General features: G+C 35.0%; 1 protein-coding gene across 3 annotated transcripts in view; it reads left to right on the top strand.

Annotated features, from left to right (window-relative positions):
- The window catches only part of NRIP1 (nuclear receptor interacting protein 1), a 77820-nt gene that overhangs the window by 40708 nt on the left and 13890 nt on the right, over positions 1–23222 (top strand). The window contains exon 1 of one of the 3 annotated variants that reach the window (XM_014068985.2): positions 6585–6730. The exons of the other annotated variants lie outside the window; for them this stretch is intronic. The gene's annotated coding sequence lies outside the window, so the exon portion shown is untranslated. Of the gene's footprint in view, positions 1–6584; positions 6731–23222 lie in introns of those variants that run through there. 3 annotated transcript variants of the gene reach the window in all.

Raw genomic sequence — 23222 nt, 5'->3', positions numbered from 1 at the left:
TCTTGCATTCTTATGACCATAGCAGGGGCATGAAGTCATTGTGCAAGATTTTGATAAAAAAATCTTTGGGGTTGTTTGTGGGGAGCTTTTGGACAGAACCCAGTGCTGGGTACTATAAAATTTGGCCACCTTGGGGTATCTCTGCTGTCATATCAATGGCTCCTGACAGCTTCTTATTTGGGTATCATCTTGTTCTCTCTCTCTCCCTCTCTCTCGCTCTCTCTCTCTCTGTCTCTGTCTCTCTCTCTGTCTCCCTCCCTCCCTCCCTTCCTCTACATACATACATACATACATACATACATACATACATACATACATTGTTATGCTTTTACATCTGTTTACTTGAATTAATTATAAAGCTTAAAATCTCTATATTCACTGTTGTGATCATTATCTCTACAACCAAAAGACCCAATTTCCCTAAGCACTTGATTACTGCCCTAACACTTGGCAAAATACTTACCTCCCCTTAATCTTTTCTTCTTTAGCATGAACATACCAGATTCCTTCAGTTACTTTACGTAGGATTTGGCTTCCAAGCCCATTTATTTTCATTCATTCATTCATTCATTCATTCATTCATTCATTCATTCATTCATTCATTCATCACACTTATAAACCTTCCCCCATCTCATCTAAGAGCTCATCTATTGCTACTCTGTGTACTCGTCCAGTTCTAAAGTATCATTTTTATATTGTGACCAGAAGTGGACACAATATTCCAGGTATAGTCTGAGCAGAGCAATAGAACGGGAAGTGGTATTATGATTTCCTGTGATCTTGACCCCAAACTATGATGCATCCCCAAACTGAGTTTGCTGATTGAAGTACATTGCTAGTTTATGATTAATCTGAGGGTCTAACAAGACATCCAGATCTTTCTCACAACTATTGCCAAGCTATGTACTTCTTAATTTGTACCTCTGTATCTGGTTTTTCTTGCCAAGTGCAGAATCTTACAGTTTTCAACAACAAACAACAGTTTCATTGTTCACTGTTAGAGTCTATCAAAATGTCCTCATTTATCTGTATTTACTTCCTTTGTTCATGTTTATGTTCATACCTATTCTTGTTATCTTATACATGTTTGACAAACAAACAAACAAACAAAAGAATAAATAAAATCTTGAATCTTGCCTCTGTCTTCTGCCGTGTTAGCAGTCTTCACCCCCACTCAGTCTTTGTGCCATTTACAAATTTTGTTCCTTCTATTCCTCATATAAATAGATTATGGTATCCTACTGCATACCTTCGCCCATCTCAACATATAGATCTGTTAACAACTACATGTTTGTTACAGCACAAATCCATCTGGTAGTAGGGCCATGAGCTTATAAATGGGGTTTCTGAGAACATATCATTGACTACAGAAACTTTAATTCAATATGATTCTCATGTTAATTCAAAAGAATGAAAAGGGGATTTTTAAAAAGTTTCAGCCATGTGCTATCTACTTAGAAAGAAATCCTGTTTGTCATAAGAATTCTCAACTTCTTTTTGTTTCTTTTATTAGTTTCCATCCATTGCTCCTTGTTCTGCTTTGAGGTGCTTTGGAGACTAGGTTGACTCCCTGTTTTTTGTAGTAGTCCCTTAGATATTGGAAGACTGCTATCATAACACCCCTAGTCCTTTTTTTTCATTAAATTAGACATACCCAGTTTCTCCAACTGTTTTTCATATGTTTTAGCCTTCAGTCCAATCCTTATTGGTTCTAAATGCTCCCTCGAATAGACCTGTCTTCAATGCACTTCAGAGGCAGAAAGAGATTGAATTATCAGGTGTTTCACAGAAGGTGAATATTTCTGTGAGGTCTTGACTATGAAGTCTCTATAGATGCCGTTCTGTCAGAGAAGTGTACCTTAATAAGTCAGGTTGCTGCCGGTTTGTGACAATGTATAACACCTCCCAATACAACAATGGTCACAGTTGGCATACCAGATATATTTATGCAAAGACTCTCCTACCCACACTTTTTCCCAATAGCTTTTTTTCATGATTGAGGGCTACAGCCCCTTCTTAATTTTTAAAAAGAATTATAATGATTAAAAATTAAAAAGGTGACATAGGTCAAAATAATGTTCAACTTTGATATTGCATACAGCAAGTCTATCAAACTGGTGGCCCAATGGACCGGATGCGTCACATGCATGCCACACCCATCTTGGCTCCACAAAGGCAAAAATTGTCACGGTATATCATGTTATGTCACATGACACAATGGAGTTTGACCCCCATGGTATACAGTAATGTATTTGTGAGTTGGGGAGAGGCTTAGAGGATTGGTTATGTCAATCATGGCATATAATTTATCAATAGATAAATTTTCTGAGTACACTTATCACATGTTCTCAAATGTGCCCTCAATCCAAAAACTTGTTTAACCTAGGTATATAATATCCAATCTAAAATACAGTTCACTTAAATATAGATATAAGTAATTAGTACAAAAAGCTAGAATTGAGATGATGCAGTTACAACTTTGAAAGTTTGACATTTCCGCTACCCACTTTAGTAATTATATGTTTGGGGAAGAAATTTCATAATCCACAACTTTTTTTTAAAAAAAACAAAACTTATGCTACTCAGATGTGATAGTAAACTAGCAAATATATTGTTTTCTTGATGATTTTTAGTACTAGTGTTAAACTGCAGTGTTAATTTTAATTAGGCTTAGAACTAGAAAACCCTTTTAATCTCTAAAAGATCCAAGATGGGTTATATGCCAAAATTCCATCTTCAGCACTCCATCATAGGAGCACTTTTACAGTATGTCTACTACAATACTTTGCAGTAGAAAAAGTTGTAATTAAAGAAAACATTCCAGGTATGCACAAAATGGTGCTATCCTATGCCTTCCCACAACTGCTTTTGAAAATCCATTTTTTAAAATTGTCAGACAGCATTTAGACCAGTGTTTCTCAACCTTGGCGACTTTCAGTCCTTTGGACTTCAACTCCCAGAATCCCCCAGCCAGCATAGCATAGCTGGCTGGGGGAATTCTGGGAGTTGAAGTCCACAGGACTGAAAGTCGCCAAGGTTGAGAAACACTGATTTAGACTGTCCAAGAAGTTTAAGTCATATGCTGTAATTCTTTGAATTCCAACCATGATACTTTGTACCAGGGGTGGGTTGCTGCCAGTATTGCTTCCAGTTTGCTTTGCGCACATGCCAGATGTGCGCTGCACACGCGTGCATAGTTGACTATGTTCTGCACATACGTAGAACATGAAAAAATTTACTAAAAAACACCTGGGAACCTGTTCAGGTGGGTGGCCAGCCTGGGTCGCTCACGGTTCTGTTACCCAGGCCAAAATACCACTACCGGTTCGTCCAAAGCGGGCCGAACTGGGAGAAACCCACTTCTGCTTTGTACACAGAACATTCTAACTTTTTTATTCAGTGGAATTATAATTAATTTACCTGTTAATGGGTATCATGTGATTGAGTTAGAGCAAAGTGTTTGATGGTTAAACTGAAATAAATACAACTTCCTTATAATCTTTGTTTTAAGAAATTTATATAAAGAAAATGCTAGGTATGCTGAAAAGATCAGTGTATAAATTAAAACTGATAGGCAGTGTGAAATCTACTTTTTTGTCCTTGCCTAGGATGTATGTCCTTAGTAGTATATAAGGTTTATACTTTCCTAATATTAAATTATAATTTATTATCCTAATTTATTGATTTGTTACTACTAATTATACTTCATTTACCTCTGTGTAGTTTCCAGTACCTAAGGGGTTGAAAGGTTGCTGTAATTGGCACTTGCAGCTGCTCTTTCTTTTGACAGGGGATAATTTTGCAGCCTATGCTTTGTGTGACAGCTGCCTAATTGGGCATTCCCCCCTTGTAGTAAGCCTGCCTCCTCCAGCCTCCCTGCTGACAAATGGTGGTGGATTATAGATGAGGGCATGCTGACCCATTCGACCTTGCTGAGGCAGTGGGGAGGGGCCTCCTGCTACTTCAGGAAAGCTTTAGGTCATTTAAAGGACAAGGTCATGAGCCAGGTGGGAAAATAAAATGATATCACATGACAATAGCCTGATGACACGGTCAGTATGTCAAGGACAAACTGATTGGTATTGATTATACTTCCCTTTATGATCTGACAGTTAAAGTACTGATATTTCAAAAGCATTTTCCCAATTTACAGGAGATGAAATGCCAATAGATATTATTTTTCCCTGCTGCTTTAAATGTAGGTCACATGTATAATAAAGCTTTGCCAATAATGATTCAAATTCTCAATCTCATTACCTAGGAAATACTGCAGTTTCTGAAAAATGAGATTTGGCTGACAAATTACAAATAACCAGTTGCTGTAGAATATTTTAAGAACTCACATCCTTGTGAAAGTTTTATAAGTCCCAAAGCTTTCAGTATTTTAGAGACACATTACTCTGAAAAAATGAAAATATAAGATCCAACTTCTGTTTAACATGAAAGCAAATCTAAATGGTTATAATAAAAATATGCTTTCGTAAAAAGTGACAGATATGTTACAAATATTTTGTAACCTATTTTCCTATGTTGACATGTTTCCTTTTTTCTATTTCCTATGGTGTGAATGGTACCATATTTGTTTAATTTTAGGTGTTTTAAAAATATTGTTAATGTAACTTGACTTTGAATATTGGGATTTGTTACTTCCTCAAAGAATTTTCAACATTTTTAAAAGGAAAAAGAAATAGATTAGCAATCTCAGGTGTTCACATATTTCTTATTTTGAACCATACTATATACTATTTGTTATTAATAAAACCAGAATGTGCATTTATATATAAATCCTAGCTCTCACTAGGCAGTAATTTTAGTTCCCTTAGATAAAGAGCCAGCAGTAGTAAAGTATGATGAATTTGTTCACTCAAATAGATTTGTATGTATTTATGTGTATTCTGACCTTGTCATGCATGTGTTTAGCTATTCCCTCTACCTAAGTCAAGCTTGGTAGAGGCTTAATTTTCTGTCCTTGTACACATATGCTTGATTAACAGTAGGGGGGTATCTCAGCGGAAGGCAGGCTACCCTTCTCCTGGTATTGGTTGGGACCTAGGCATTGGGGAGTAAAGTCGAAGGAGAAAGAAAAGAGATTTTGCATTAGTATTCTGTGAAAGCGTTACTGTCTGCAGAACAAATTGATTGCTACAGTGTACCTGTGCTTGGCACCACTGCTGTGAAAGAAAGGTATGCTTGAAATCTCTTTTATTATATTACACACTTCAGGAATACTTAATATGAAGTTCTTTCTTGGCATGTGCTGTAGGTTGTAAAAAAATGAAATAAAATGACTAAAAAGTATGAGGGAGCGTAATAGGATTTCTATTTGTTTACTACAGTAAAGTATATAACCAGTTCTAACTAGTCATATTTTCCCTTGTATTTTCCATTGATATCATAAGTAGAATACTAATAATAAGCCATATGAACTGCTCAGTTACAGAAATGTATAGTAGTGTTTTGTATGGAGGTTAGACGGGAGAAATTACTTTTTTTAACAAAATAATCTTAACATTCAGTGTTGGAAAACATTTTAGAAGGCTCATATAGTTTTGGTAGATCAACTTATTTCCCCTTTCACTGCTATTACTTCAATTTCAAAAATAAAATTAATAGACGGGACAGTAAATATTGCAATCTTTAACATACTAAAGATTTCTTTTGAAAATAGGATACAATATAAATGCCAAGATTTAAATTTAACTTTCAGTTGCTATAACGTTTTTGAGTAAACCAAGGTAATTTTTCATTAGAAAAGCTTGTATAAATGGATGTGTTTAGTTGCTAATTTCCATTATGCATGTTTTATTTCCATTTTATTTTTCTGTGTGTAATTGATGTTACTTTAGTTTATGATGGAAAGCCTATTGGACTCTGTTACAGTAGATTCAGGCTTTTTCAGTGTATGATGTTTTGTTTCTGACACTGTTGATAATTCTTTAGAATTCTGCTTTTAAATACATTAAAACATTTATCTTCTGATTTTGTAATGTAGAAAATAGATCTAATTAAGCTGCAGAATGAGTGTTCAGTTTATGTGATGCATCGTAATGTTAGAGAAAATCAAAATGTGAAACCAGAGCCTTTTGGAACTAATGGACAAACAGTTGGGGGGGGGGAAGTTACCAACTTCATTTTTGTCTATAATAACTGCAGCAAGATTATTGTATGCATAATGATGGAAAAATTCATAGAGAAATGGTTGGTGAAAATGAGGGAATTGGGTGAGATGGCCAAATTGAATTCTTTAATCGTAAAAAAAAAAGGCAATATCTATAATTATTGCTGTCCGGAAACCTGTTATAGACTTTTTGAGTGAAAAAATGAACTTATGATTTATGGCTTTGATAATTAGAAAAAGTGGAAATAAAACCATAGAGTAAAAGATAAACTTATAATTGTGTTCATAAGAAAATCAGAAATTACTTCTTTATATCTTTTTTCATTCTTTCCCTTTCTTTGTTTTTACTACATATTAGTTTTTCATTTTCTTTTAAAAGTATCTTTAATAAACTTATTTTAAAACAAAGAACTCAAACTAACAGCTGTTATTATTATTACTATTATTATTATTCCTTGGTTAGGACATAAACTTTTGTTTTTACCAGTCCCAGATTGTGAATAGAATTGAAGATTAAAATAATAATAACAACAACAACTTGGAACTGCTTCCATCCTGCGATGATCTCTGTAACACCTTCAAACATCCAGATTTGCCTATCCCAAGTCCTTGGTAAGGAATGCCAAAAATGCCAAACCTAGTCTGAACAGCTGGCTGCCTGGGTGATGAATAATAATGATGATGATGATGTAAAGTTTTTATCAATCCCAGACTATAAATCAAATTGAAGATTAAATCTATAGTATGGCACTAATAACAATAATAATATAGATGTGTTAAAATTGTTGTAGACTTATTCCATACTTGACAATTCAGAAGATTAAAAACCCATTTTGTTGTACATTTCCTTCCAAATAAATATCTGTAGACTGCGTCTTTAATTTGGCAGAAATATATTGTAAAACCGATATGCATATTTAAACAGCTTGACTTAAAAGGAATCTTGAAAACGTATTATCAAATATTGAAACTCTGGACAAATAATTGCAGTACTTCAGTGTATAATAACACTTTAGTCAGTCCAATTAATATTTACAGATACTCAATCCTATTTGTAATAAGGGTATCTTTGAATTTATATTAAAGTGTGTTTGATTATGACCATAGGAGTAGTTGAGACCTGCTGAGCATAAAAATGTATTGATGTCAAAATGAGATCTATGAAGTTCTCTAATAATATGTTCTTTTATAATAACAACTATAATAAAGCTTCAAAGTCAATCTTTTAGAGATTTACATATTCTATGCGCTCTTAATGTATTTCTCTTATATGTTGTTCTTATAACAACCAATTTCATTGTATTTAAGTATAATGACAATAAAGATTATACTTACTTATAAATTAAAAGCAGTGTAAACAATAACAAAAATTAGTCATTGTTAAAAAGGTTAGTCTAATGAAAATTAAATCAACAACAAAATCTTATTAATGTTAGAAAAGCTTCATGATATTTTCAGATTTTTCCTTTTAACCCTTTAAAATGAAGGTTGTGCCCTAAATTATTAATTTTATTCTATTATTTGCTTATTATTGTGTGATAATAATTAGACACATTTGTTGTGTGAACTGTTCGATAGTTATCAACAAGGTACAGTAGTTTAAACCAAGGTAAAAAATAATGATATACTTTTGACTAATGTAAATAAATAAATCAGAAAAGTACACATTGACCACTTACCTTCAAAATATTTTCCACATTGCTCATCAGTGCCAATCCATATTAACAATAGCAATAGCAATAGCAGTTAGACTTATATACTGCTTCATAGGGCTTTCAGCCTTCTCTAAGCGGTTTACAGAGTCAGCTTATTGCCCCCACAGTCTGGGTCCTCATTTCACCCACCTTGGAAGGATGGAAGGCTGAGTCAACCTTGAGCCGGTGAGATTTGAACCGCTGAACTGCAGATAGCAGTCAGCTGAAGTGGCCTGCAGTACTGCACTCTAACCACTGTGCCACCTTGGCCAACAGTTTTGGTAGAAATAAATATTTGTAAAACTCACACATCAGAATCAGCAATTATCTGTTGATGATTTTGTATATGCTTGTACTTCATGATTTTGAATGAAATAATATAAGCAATGTCTGAAAATATTCTAGATCAAAAATAGGAAATTATATAATATTCTTAAAGATATACATGAAATCATTAATATTTAAAATACAAACAATAGCATTTAATATCACTTTGCTCTTTATCTTTATCATCAGGCATGATGAATATATCCATTTAATTTTAGATGCAAAACCTATGTCCTACTACTGACTGATAGTATTTCACAAAGTTCAGAAATGCTTAGAATCAAGATAGTGTGTCACATTGCATTAATTCACTGTAGGAAGCCCCCATTTTGTTAATTATTGCTTGTTATATAAACTGTAGTTGTACTAAATTGTAGATCATGTTTTAGAAACCCTATTGATTAAGATCACAAAGTACATTAAGCATGATATGTAAACCCAGTTAGTCTCCAAGTGACCTTCAAAAGAATCCATAATTACATTTAGATCACTGAACCTTAATCTTAAGGAATAGTGAATACTAGTAGCAAGACCTGTATTTTCTAGGAAGAAGAATAGTTAGTAAAGAAGATAAAGATAAGTCTGACCACATATTGATCAATTAACCTTGCTTTCTAATTCTGTTTGATGCTAATCAGAAACAGCATCTGCTAACTGTTTGTGCATTTATTAAATTTGCAACCATAGAGCAAAAAAAGATTAAGAGACTAGAAAAACAAAACAGATAAAGCAAATAGCAGTAGACTTAAGAAGCAAAGAGGAAGAAAGTAAAAGAATAAAAAGATAACAGAGACTTCAGTTACATAAGAAAATTGGTCCCCAACTAGTGAGGCATGGAATCATCTAATTATGATTGCTATAGAATAAAATTCTAAAACCTTCAGGTAATTTCTACTAAACTGATTGTTCAGAAAATAGTTGTGGTTTAGACCTTCTTTGCTAGAAAAGTCAGTATTAGGACTGTTTAGATAACAGTACTTATCTTCCTGATAATTCTGATACTTTTCCAAATCTTGCAGTCCTAATCTATGATTCTAAATAAATTAAATTGCTCAGAATTACAAGAAGTAGCCAAAACATGATTGATTAATATAAGGTCCATTTCATATTATGTGAATTATTCAGTATATAAAGCTGCCATATATATATATGTTATATTTATGCTGATAAATAAATAAAGGGAGACTAGTATAGATCTATTTCAAGCTATTTAGCTCTCATCAGCTAGCCATACCCATGTTGGGAATCGAACCTGTGCTCTATTGCCTCTTAGGCAGATGTGTTAACCACTGAGCTACAGAGCTCGACTCCTTATCAGCCAACCAGGGTGAGAGGTATATATTTAAAATCACAACCCCTGGTATGCCCAAATATGGGAGGAAGGTCACACTTCCACTCTCTGTCTTCGGCTCGTCACAAGAGACCATCCAGACAGAAACCCAATATTTTTTACTGTTGCCTTTTTGTTACATTTGTTATATTTATGCTGATAAATAAATAAAGGGAGACTAGTATAGATCTATTTCAAGCTATTTAGCTCTCATCAGCTAGCCATACCCATGTTGGGAATCGAACCTGTGCTCTATTGCCTCTTAGGCAGATGTGTTAACCATTGAGCTACAGAGCTCGACTCCTTATCAGCCAGCCAGGGTGAGAGGTATATATTTAAAGTCACAACCCCTGGTATGCCCAAATATGGGAGGAAGGTCACACTTCCACTCTCTGTCTTCGGCTCGTCACAAGAGACCATCCAGACAGAAACCCAATATTTTTTACTGTTGCCTTTTTTTACATTTGTTATATTTATGCTGATAAATAAATAAAGGGAGACTAGTATATATATGAGTTATGATGTTGAATGAAAATTCTGTGATTTGTAGCAGAAATACTTGGTGCTTATTTTGTATATCAAGCACATACACGGAGAGAGAGAGAAACAGAGTTGCTATTTTGGACCCACTAAATTACATTTAATGTACTGTTTTATAAACACCTTGCCACCATTATACAAAGTAGTTCTATAACTTTATATTTTTTTAAAATTATTAATTAAATTTATATGCTGTCAATCTCACTATCAAAGTGACTCTAGAAATTATATGCAAATTATATGAAGGTGTATGTAACAGTAGGTTTCAAATAAATTTGGTTTCAGTAACAATGTTTTTTAAAACCACACAAATGAAAAATAAATTATTTCTTAGAATTATTTCCAATTCTTTAATATTAGCTTTGTTGTAGCCCTATCTGAACATTAAGTATCCTTGATATATAGCACTCAAATAAAGTCGGTTGGAGATATAGTTATGATCAATGTGTCACCCTTTCTACTACAAAGGTGGCATTTACTATTGTTTGCTACATGTTGAATTTTCACTTTCATGCAATTAGTTGCCAAAGCTTGTTCTTGAGGTGCAAAATAAAACCTGCAATTTCTTTCTTTCACACTTCTACTCTTAACCAGCTCCATGTAGGTTCTTTTATCAGTTTTTCTTTTTACTGTATAGCCTTCAAGTATTGGCCATGCATTGTCTTCTTCTCTCAATTAACAAATCAGTTTTCAATTGTTTCTTTTCTACATTCAGCCTTCTCTTTTTGCCCAAGAGCTTCCCTTGATTGATTTCCTGTAGCTAACATTCTCAGCTTTTCTTAATATAGTTATTCATATAATACTTTTCTTCCACCAGTTTGTTTCACCCATAGAAATCATCTATTCCTTTCAGCTCTTGGCAAATAGCTTCCAAGCCAAGTTGTGGAACTACTGGAGAAGCTGAACCTTCCACCAGCTTTTTTGGAAAATACTTTATACTTCAGGCCAATTTTATGTCAAAGAAGTGATTAAATACTATTTTACTGAGAAGAAAGCAAAAGGAGTGTCTTAACCCTGACTTTAAAATATCTAATCTTTACTACAACAAATATTAAGGAACAAGAAGATCTGGCTATTAAATTAAGCTATTTGCAAGGATATTTTGCAAATTACCACCAAGGAAAGAAGCAACTAAGAAATAGCCCAGACAGCACTCAACCATGTAAAAGAAAACTGGGGAAGTTACAAAACAAAGCTGGAAAACAACACAAAATTATATTCTTTCAATCATATATAATTCTCACAGAGTCATAGGTATTCCCTTGCTTAAGAACAAGTCTGCAACATTAAAAAAAGGACAACTCTACTTCCTTCCCATAAGCATTGACAAAAGACAAGGTTCCCTTCAGAAGCTTGCGAACAAGGTTTCTTACAGCCATATCTCCCATCGATTAAAAGACACAGATAGAAAGAGAAAGGAAAACCTACTTGATAAACATGCTGTAGAGACTATTCCACAGGCACTAGGAGAACTCTGCCTATAGAGCCGAGGTGGTGCAGTGGTTAGGATGCAGTACTGCAGGCCACTTCAGCTGACTGTTATCTGCAGTTCAGCGGTTCAAATCTCACCGGCTCAAGGTTGACTCAGCCTTCCATCCTTCCAAGGTGGGTGAAATGAGGACCCAGACTGTGGGGGCGATATGCTGACTCTGTAAACCGCTTAGAGAGGGCTGAAAGCCCTATGAAGCGGTATATAAGTCTAACTGCTATTGCTATTGCTACTCATAAATTATATAGTTCTAGGTATTTTTACTTCTCTGAATGATATTCAATATAAACTCAATAAACTTATACAAACTCTGATAATATCTGGTGATGTTTATTGTAACAACCGGTAATGTCGGGACAATTAATAATAACCAATCCAAAGGTATAGGTAGAGTGCTTCAAAACAACCTGGATCTGCTATCTATCCCTTTAAATAGCTTGCTTGCTGGGGACCTAAACACTGGGAGGTAGTTAAAAAAAACTTAACATTTTTTACCTATTTCTTTGGGGCTTAAAGGGACACAGTGGATCAGTGGCTAAGATGCTGACCTTGTTGATCAAAAAGGTCACCAGTTCGGCGGTTTGAATACCTAGCACTGCCTAATGGAGTGAGCTCCTGTTACTTGTCCCAGCTTCTGCCAACCTAATAGTTTGAAAGCATGTAAAAATGCAAGTAGAAAAAATAGGAATCAGCTTTGGTGTGAAGGTAACAGCGATCTGTGCACCTTTGGCTTCAAGTCATGCCGGCAACATGACCACAGAGACTCTTTGGCTTTAAAACGGACATAAGCACCGTCCCCTAGAGTCAAGAATGACTAGCACATATGTGCGAGAGGAACCTTTACCTTTACCTTGGGGCTTAAAAGGCTGTCTTCTTTTTAGTAAACGCTTCATTACAAATATAGTGTTTTCCTTTCCAGAATTTTTAAAGACACCTCAATCCAGCTCTTGATTCAGCTACATTATCCACATTTGCTTATGGTTAGAGCCTCCTGCCAAGAACAAATGAAAATTATCACAGAAACCACCACTCCAGCACTGAGAGAGTGCAGTTTTCTCTCTCATAGTGACTCATTCCATGCTCAACTAATAGATCTCCAGAACAGATTCCAGATTTTAAATCAACAAGCCTTGCCGTTTCCATTTCTCATTGATCTGAAAGAAATGGCTATTTGGTATCTAGTAAAACCCAGGGAGATTATAGACTTTCCCTTAAATCAGGGAAGACACCAGGTGCAGATGCTATTACACCTGAGTTAATTAAAAATAATGCATTGCAGTGGGCATTATTGATACCTGGCATCAATAATTGATAAATGTGTCACCTCTTTATGTCACTAATATTGTTTATCATCTACATTAACAATATAGGCAAAGAAACCAATCCCAAGAATGCAAATAATAACAAACTATTCTTGACAGATGATCAAGCATTGATAGCAACGACAGCTAAGAAACAACAACAACTTCTTATGGTCATGAGTCAAGAATGCTAGATAAATAATATGAGAATCAGTAAAGAGAAACAGAAGTAGTGACAATCAGAAGAAAAGAGCATACCCTAAACCCCAAAGGTTTATCCCAAAGCAGGTATCAAGGTCACGTACCTAGGAACCACATTCACAAAAGATGGTAAAATGGACAAAGAGATTGAAATACTATACAGTTAGGCAAACCAAGAATTAGGACAGCTTTCTCTATTCCTACAACATAAGGCAGTACCAGTCAGCACAAAGACCCATCTCATGAAAGCATATTCATCTTTCTCCTATGCTACCATTGCCGAACATGTACACTCACAAGAACAGATAAGCAAAAGGTAATCACCACAGAAATGAGATGTTGGAAGGTAGCTGTTAGAATGACCAGAAAAGACAAAATCAGACCATAAGTGAAAAAATTGGCATAAAACTAATCTTAAATTACAAAGAAAAACAGCAAATAAAGTAGTTTGCTCACCTGGAGAGGAGGATATAGGATTCTATACCATACAAGGCATATACAAAAAGAGGAGAAAGTCAAAGAATATGAGGCCAACCCAGAAGATGGAGAGACAAGATCAAAGACATACTACAGCAACATCAATTAACAATGGTTGAGGCCGTCAGAAGAGCAAGAGCCAGAACTTTGTATCTCCTTCAACACCCAAAGTGGTAAAAGAGGAAGTAAAGAAGATGTAGAAGAAGATAAATCTGTTCCTATGCTTAAGGATTGGGACCTAGCAATTATTGCACTCATCTATAAGAAAGGGAAAAGACTGTTCCTGCCAACTATCAACCTGTACTTTTCCTTAATATTATAAGCTAAATTTGTGCAAGACATCTTCAGTGGAAGTAGACTGGATGGAACAGGAAGGATACAGGGAAGGCCACTCAACAAATGATTAATGTGTTATACTTCATCATCTCATTGCAAAATACATTTCTCAGACTATTATTTCACTCTATGTAGCGTTTGTTGATATTAAGGCAGCATTTGACTCTATGTCTTGAATCAAGCTAATATCACCATTGATAGCCAACTACTGCTGCATAATACCACCACCGATTGCCATCTACTACTTCTTATTTGTGCATTACAGAAACGCACAACTCAGAGTAAATTTACCTCTCAAGGACATCTGACAACACCTATTCCAACTACCAAGGACGTAAAACAAGTGATAAAATAGCTGGCGAGATTGAATTTTCATCCACACAAACTAGCAGAGAAAGAGATTGCTATGGTGCTGTATACAGATGATTCAGTAATTCTTTAAAGGACTCAAGAAAGGTTTGAACACTGTGTACACTATTGTAAAGAGAACTAGTTGAAAATCAACTACTCTAAAACTAAAATAATGGCATTTGCAAATCACCCTAAAAAGCATACCTGGATTATTAACATTCCATCAAATAGGTGTAGTGATTGTAATATCTAGGGGTAATTTTTCAGGCTAATGGACTTAAAAGGGCTTATGTCAACTGTTCTTCACAAAATGCACCCAGGAGTGTGGCAGCTTTTTAAATATTTTATTATACCGGTACTAGGGGAGGTTAATACATACCTGCAGCCATCAAGCTTTTCGAGGCTAAGTCTCTAGCCCAGTTGTTATATGGTGTACAACTGGATCCATCTTCCAATCTTGCATGATTAGAACTTGTCCAGTCTAAATTCTTAAGAGCATGCTTTCAAGTTTCACATTGCATCTCTATTGCCTCATTATCTATGGTGAGAGTGAAGACCAAAATTTGGCAAACTAAGCTATTCAAATAAGGACTGCTTATTGCTTTAATGTTTCACCATTTAACTTTGATTTCTGAACTTGTTTCATGTATTTGATAGAAGCATTTTCTTTTATTTGATTCTGTAATAAATCAGAAGCTTCCACATTTCCGAAATATTTTTAACTTTCTTCTGGTGCTACTGCCATATCAAATCTTCATTGTTAACCTGTATTCCATAATCTTCAATAGTTTTTCCTGCCTTTATGTTTATGGTTACACATTTGTCAATGCCAAATCACATCCCAATATATTTACAGGGGTATTTTGTTCTTTTTAATAAGGAAACTAGTTCAGCCTTTGTTTTTCTAAATAATTTTAAATCATCCATATAGCAATAGCAATAGCAGTTTGACTTATATACAGCTTCATAGGGCTTTCAGCCCTCTCTAAGCTGTTTACAGAGTCAGCATATCGCCCCCACAGTCTGGGTCCTCATTTCACCCACCTCGGAAGGATGGAAGGCTGAGTCAACCTTGAGCCGGTGAAATTAGAACCGCTGAACTGCAGATAACAGTCAGCTGAAGTGGCCTGCAGTACTGCACCCTAATCACTGCGCCACCTCCGCTCTATAAAGTTATTCTTTTTTTGACCAATTTATATCCACAGTTTGCCTTGTTCAAAATTGTTGTCAATGGGTCTGCTGATAGTATAAAGAACATTAGTGATAATTATTGCTCTTATTATTGTTGTTGTTTTGGATCATCCAATTAGCGTTGTTCTCTGCTTCATTCTTAAATAAGCCCACATTACTTAGTTCTTTGTTGTAGTGTTTAAATTGAAACCTCTGTCATAACAAAGTACATAGTAGCACAAGGGGTCATTAAAAAAAACCCTAAAGTGTGCTTGAAACAAACAGGTCAATTCAATTTTGAAATGAAACCACAAATATTTCTATTAGGTACAATTCCAGAAAAATATCACAATTAGTATGATTCATGCTGACAGTTACAAGACACATTTGGCACAACATTAAAAAAGAGAAACTGCCAATGATACAAGAGTAGGTAACCACAATAGGAGAGAATATAGCAATGAGAAAATATATTAGTTTATAATATAAAATACAAAAAATTGCTTTCATATTTTTGTATTAATTAATACAAACTGTAAACTATGAGAAAATGACAACATATATTCAAAATAGAAGTCTAACCAAATTTAAGCAGGAATAGCTGCCTTGTGTTACATAGCAAGACAAAGGTAGACGTTTGAAATATGGTTTCTTCTCTTTCCTTATCTTCTGATGTTTCTTCCTCTTGACTTCTACTTTCTAGGTCCTCTTTACTTCCTTGTTCTTCCCATGTGCAGTATTTTTCATAGAATTTCTGCGCTTCTTCTATATTCTCTATCTTATATCTTTTTCCTTGCCAACATACCAGTACCCCTTCTGGTACCAACCACCTGTACATTCTGGTTTTTTTAACTGATTTGTTAAAAACTGGTATTGTCTACATTGTTCACAAATTCTCCGTGAAATCTGTTTAAGCGTGATCAACTCTTTTCCTGGAATGTAATCTTCCCTTCTCTGGTTTTTTTGTACACTTCGTCTCTAGTTATTTTTTTGGCAAATCTTACGTGTACTTCTCTCAGGAGCCTATGTCTTCTGACATAATCAGTATGCACATGGTAAGCATCATCAATGTCCCCTCTCAACTCTTGTTCTTTTCTCTGTAGAATTTTGGTGAAGATTTTGATCATTTTTCCTTTCAGGTCTTCCTCCTTCTCTTCCGGTATGTTTTGGAATCTTAGATAAAATGAAGCTCTTTCATTTTCAAGTTGGATTATTAATAACTCTAATTCTTTATTAACTTGCTATATTTCAGCTCCATTTTTCCATCTTCTGATCCTGTTTGTTCTATTTTTGTTTCAATGTTCTGGATTTTCTGTTCGTTGATTGCTAAGGCATTCTGTATCTTTTCAATTTTGTCATCCACGTTTTTGATATTTCCTTCCAATTCTCCCATTTCATTTTTCATTTCTTCATGATTACTCCTTGTCTCTTCATGATTTGTAGCCGTCACTTTTTGGTTTTTCGTCAATGTCTCTTGTATCATCTGGAGCATCAATTGCATACCCTGCATTGTTGGTGCTGGTCCCATTGTTCCTGCCATCGTTCGGTCCTTCTCCAGTCCCAATGTGTTCTCAATTGATCTTTGATTTGAGGGGGAAGATGTTGCTGAAGCAGGATTTGATGGTGTTTTTTTCATTAACTTTACTAAAGTTGCCATTTTTATCTCTCTATTTATCCTTGACCACAATTGCATACTGATTCTATTTTACTTCTACTTTATCAGCAATATCAGTGATATCAGTAATTATATATCTCAATATTTAACAATAATCAACTTTCCTTAATATCACTTTTCAATATCTAAACATTCCTATGTAGTATTCTATTCTGTTTTTGATCCTTAATTAGAGTTATATATCACACTGTTATCTTATACAAATAGATGGCTCTCAATTGTATCAGTTATACAGGTACTCAATTTTAGTAATTAGTTTCTCTCTCTCTCCCTCTCCCTCTCCCTCTCCCTCTCCCTCCCCCTCCCTCCCTCCCTCCCTCCCTCCCTCTCTCTCTCTCTCTCTCTCTCTTTCTCTCTCTCTCTCTCTCTCTCTATATATATATATATATATATATATATATAATGTCTGTGTGTGAGTGTGTGTATGTGTGTGTATGTATGTGTGTATGTGTGTGTGTGTGTGTGTGTGTGTTGCATTTGTGCTGATAAATAAATAAAGGGCATACCAGGGGTTGTGACACAATACATACATACATAAACACACACACACACACACGTATGTATGTGTATATATATATATATACACACACACATACAGACACACATATATATATATATACTTATATACATATATATGTCCCCTCCAAAAAGAAAAATAAAGGCAAGAAAGAGAGAGAGCAGAAAGGGAAGGTGCACGAGCCAAGGTGGCGCAGTGGTTAAATGCAGCACTGCAGGCTACTGCTAGATCAGCAGGTCAGCAGTTCAAATCTCACCGGCTCAGGGTTGACTCAGCCTTCCATCCTTCCGAGGTGGGTAAAATGAGGACCCAGATTGTTGGGGGCAATATGCTGACTCTCTGTAAACCGCTTAGAGAGGCCTGAAAGGCCTATGAAGCGGTATATAAGTCTACTGCTATACAAGAGGGAAAAGTCAGATACAAACCAGAAGCAACAAAAAACACCCCATCAGGACCAGGAAATAACAATTATTTCGATAAACGTGAATGGACTGAACGCACCAAAAAAAAGAGCACAGATGTTTAATAAACTTAAGAAACTGAAGGCAGATGTAACCTGTATACAGGAAGTGTATATTAAAAGGGAACATAGGAATTTATTGGAAAACAAAAAATTAGGGAAATTATATACAGCACTGGCAGATTTAAAAAAAGGGATTACAACCTATATAAAGGAAAAAAACTCCAAAGCAGTCTACTCTGATGAAGAAGGTAGGATGCTAATGATTGAATTAGAGACAACAGAAAAATCAATATTATTAATAGAGGAATTATATAGGAAATTATACAACACAATAAATGAATTAGAATACGAAAATATTTGCTTAATTGGGGATTATAATACAATAGTGGATAAAAAAATGGACTATGAAAGCAAAAAGAAAAATAAAACAAAAAAATACATTATCCAAATCCTTTTTTGAGATGGCAAAGGAATATAAACTACATGATGTTTGGAGAGAAAGGCACAAAACAAGAAAGCAATATACCTTTTATTCAAACCCCCACCAGTCTCTATCAAGAACTGACATGGCCTGGATTTCATCTAGTCTATGTAATCAATTAGACGAAATTGAAATAGAAGCAAATGACTAGGCAGATTATAATCCAATAAAATTAAGATGGAAAGGTCAAAGAAGAAGAAAAAGATGGATAATGAATTCAAATACTGTAAATGAAATAGAATACACTCAAATGCTGGAGAAAGAATTAAAATTATTTTTTAGAATAAATAAAAAAGAAGACACCTCAATTCAAAATCTCTGGGACACTATGAAAGCATACACAAGAGGCCCCACAATTGCCTACATGGAGAGAAAAACTAGAAAACAAAAAGAGCAACAAGAATGTATGCAAAAAGAACTTATGGAAGCCAAAGCTGAACTACAAAAAGACCTAAAGAATAACATTAAAAAAGAAAAAAGAGAGATGATAAAACATAAGATCAACTTAATAACTCAAAAGGAATTAGCACAGAAAATTAAAGCGGCCAGACAAAATTACTTTGAACAAGCCAACAAACCTGGACAATGGCTGGCATACAGATTGAAGAATGAAAGAGAAAAAAGGATGATATACCAATTAAAAGATTATGAGGGAAGAATTCCATACAAAGCGGAAGAAAAGAAGCATATTATTCCTAAATACTTCGCAAAACTATATGCGCAAGATAGTATGGAGGAAATCAAGATAAAACATTATTTAAACACAGAAAAAATAACATCAATTTCAAAAGAACAAAGGGAGGCAATAAACAGGCCAATAACGTTAGCCGAAGTGGAATTAGTCCTGAAAAACCAGAAAAATAATAAAACCCCAGGACCAGGCGGAATACTGGTGGAGCTATACAAATATAATAAAATAATATTGGAAGAACTAGGAGTGGAAATGCTTAACGAAGTTTTAGGAAAAGCCAAGATACCTGAATCATGGATGGAAGCAATAATAACTCTAATCCCGAAAGAAGAAACCAATCTACAAGAAATCCAAAATTTCACTACGAAATTTCGATTATAAAATATTTGCAGCAATTATGGCAGGAAGAATTAAATAGGTTTTAAATGAATGAATACACCCGAACCAAAACTGATTTTTACCTGACATACACATTAAAAATAATACGAGAGTCATCCTAGACATAATGGTACTGGTTTTCCTTAATACACAAAAAGCATTCAACAACGTAATTTGGAAATTTATAATAACACTATTAGACAGGATGAAATTCAGAGGAAAATTTACAAAAATGATAGAAAAACTTTATAACAGTCAGACAGCCAAAGTTCTGATGAACAGAGAACTAACAGAGAAGATCAAAATAAAAAGGGAGTCAGACAGGGATGCCTCCTCTCTCCTTTGCTCTTTATATTAACCCTGGAAATTTTATTAAATGAAATTTAATAAAAGACCAGGGAATAAAAGATTTGAGACGCAAAAGTGAAGAATATAAGGCCCAAGCTTATGCCGATGACTTAGTATTTGTTCTAGAAGATCCATTAGAATCCAATCTGAAATTAATTAAAAAATTAGAAGAATATGGAGAAGTGGCAGAATTAAAAATCAATAAAGGCAAAACAAAAATGATAACCAAGAATATGACAAAAAAGCAAGAGGAACTGGAGTTAGCAACTACAATGCAAATAACTAAGAAAGTGAAATACTTGGGGATCTGAGTGTCTGCAAAGTAGGTTTAGGTTTAGGTTTATTCGATTTATATGCCGCCCTTCTCCTAAGGACTCAGGGCAGCGTACAACATTAAAAGAAACATATAATACAAAAGTTAAGAAGAAATTAAACAGGATATCCCAAACGCAATTAAAATTGACAATGACACATTTTTTAAAAAAGAATTAAAATTAAAATTAGCAGTAATCAATAATTTGATTTGTTTTGTTCAGGCCAAGCTGACTTGCTGGAAAAGCCAACTTTTTAGGGCGCGTCGGAAGGACTGGAGGTCAGGGATTATATGAAGCTCCGGGGCAGCTCATTCCAGAGGGAAGGCGCTCCCACAGAGAAGGCTCTCCCCCTGGGGGTCACTAGCCAACACTGTCTGGCCGACGGCACCCTGAGAAGGCCAACTCTGTGGGATCACACTGGACGATGGGAGGCTACCGGTGGCAGTAGGTGGTCTCGCAGGTACCCTGGGCCTAAGCCATGGAGTGCTTTAAAGGTCATAATTAGTACATTGAATCGCACCCGGAAGACAACCGGCAACCAGTGCAGGCTGCCTAAAAGGGGTGTAACATGGGAGTATCTGGGTGCCCCCATGACAACCCGCAAGCCGCATTCTGAACCAGTTGAAGCTTCCGGGTGCTCTTCAAGGGCAGCCCCATGTAGAGAGCGTTACAGTAGTCCAGGTGAGAAAGGACGGGGGCATGAGTGACTGTGCACAGAGCATCCTGATTCAGAAAGGGGCGCAACTGATGTACCAGGCAAACCTGGTAAAAGCCCCCCCTGGTCACGGCCATCAAGAGTTCTTCTAAACTAAGCTGCGTATCCAGGAGGACGCCCAGACTGTGGGCCCTCTCTGTGGGGGCTAAAATTTCTCCCCCTATCATCAAAGATGGAAAAGTGTTCCACAATTAAGGATGGTAATTATAATAAACTAGTGATACAAATAAAGAAAGGTTTAGAAAGCTGGAAAAATATTCAGCTATCACTAATGGGACGTATAGCCACAGTCAAAATGAATATTTTAGCAAGAATCTTACTCTTGTTGCAAGCTGCACCTATTAACCTGGGTAAAACTTACTTTCAAGTATTTAACAAAATAACTGTTAGGTTCATTTGGCAAGGACAAAAAGCGAGGATTAAACTAAAGTTAATGCAAGATAGCAAGGACAGGAGAGGTTTAGCATTACCAAATTGGGAATTATACACATTAGCAGTAACAATAACATGGGTGAAAGATTGGATAGAGCTAAAGAATAAAAGAATTTTGACCTTAGAAGGCCATGATTTGCAAGCAGGTTGGCATACATTCCAATGGAATGATAAAAATCAAATGCACAAATACTTTCAAAAACATTTAATTAGAAGAGCATTATTGCAAAACTGGCTAAAAATAAAAAAAATCCACTATGTGAAAATCCCAAATTAGCTATCACCGACAGAAAGGACAATCCATCCAAATTTTATAGATATGAATAAAATGCTAAGGTTCAGAGACATAATTGATGGACAGGGAAATTTAAAAACAATTGAAGAATTGGCAGAACAAAACATGAAAGTTGACTGGCTAACCTACTTGCAAATCAAAACTAAACAATAATGATACTAAAATATATGACATTGAAACAGAACCACATGAATTGGATAAAATAATTCATAGCTCGGATAGAAAGATGATAGGGAGAATATATAAATTTCTCCTGAAGCACAAAATGGAAGAGGAAATCGTGAAAGAACAAATGATAAAATGGGCACAGAACTTTGGCTATAATATTGAATTGGATAAATGGGAAAAAATTTGGGAACAAACTTAAAAATGACACTATCAGTTGCATACAAGGAAAATCAGTACAAAATGTTTTACAGATGGCACCTGGCACCAACAAGGTTAGCTAAAATCTCACCAAATACCTCCCCAAAATGCTGGAAATGTGAATCAATATATGGAACATACTACCACTTATGGTGGACCTGTGAGGAGGCTAAAAATTTTTGGGAAAGGATCAAAAAGTGGCTAGAGGTAATAACAGGTGATAACAAATAGAATGGAAACCTGAAGTTTTTTATTAGGAATAATGACTGTGAAATATAAAAAATAAATTCAGTATTTAATATTACATATAATTACGGTGGCAAGGATTGCCTTTACTCAGAAATGGAAAAACAAATTAATTCCAAGCGAAGATGAAATAATAAGAAAGGTTAAGGACTGTGCTGAAATGGACAAATTAACAAAAGAAATCCAGGGAAAAGAAGAAAACTACCAGATATGGGATAAATGGTATAGGTGGATGGAGGAAAGAAACAAGGATCAATGAAGGAAGGCAACAAAATCCAAAAATAGGAGAATTAACACATATATATGTATCCAAGTGGTTTAAACTTACTAGAGGTAATCAGCCAATATAGCAGACAGAGGAGTAAGATAAGAGGGTTAAGAATGGTGAAATACAAATGAAATACAATAGAAAGGGAAAGAATATAAGGTGAGCGATATCGATTGGCAATTGCTATTAGAAAGAACAGGAAGCTCATGTTCATATTGTATTGTGTAAATGTGGGGTAAGTCTAGTTTTCTGTGTGTGTATTTTACATGTTTGTAAATAAAATTTAAAAATATTTTTTTTAAAAAAGAAATATGGTTCCTTGCTGATACCAGTCCAAAAATAATAGATGAAAGATTTTATGTTGTTTAGTGTAAATCACAAATATTTATATTAGCATTTGGGATATAAATGTAAGAGCAGGAAGAAAACTTCACTAACACATCTTTCTTTGGAGTTTACCCCCTTCCCCTGTATAGCTTTCTTTCTTTTCACTTTGTACTCTACACATTTGATTAATTGGTTGATTATGTGCATCAAATCAAAGTTGTCTCTTAGTGAATATTCAGATTTTCTGCATAACAAAGTGAACTGGACTTTTAGTTCTTTCAATAGTGCACTTATGGTTACTATAACTGAGTCTATTCACCTTTCTTCTGGTCATCCTCTTTTCTTTCATTCTACCTTTCCCATCATTAGCGT

Source organism: Thamnophis sirtalis, unplaced genomic scaffold, assembly GCF_051295495.1.
Source record: "Thamnophis sirtalis isolate CommonGarterSnake01/CBP01778 unplaced genomic scaffold, rThaSir2_p1.2 scaffold_8, whole genome shotgun sequence".
NCBI classification, from domain to species: Eukaryota; Metazoa; Chordata; class Lepidosauria; order Squamata; family Natricidae; genus Thamnophis; species Thamnophis sirtalis.
The sequence above is the reverse complement of the archived record's forward strand: the minus strand, read 5'-3'. Positions and strand labels throughout refer to the sequence as shown.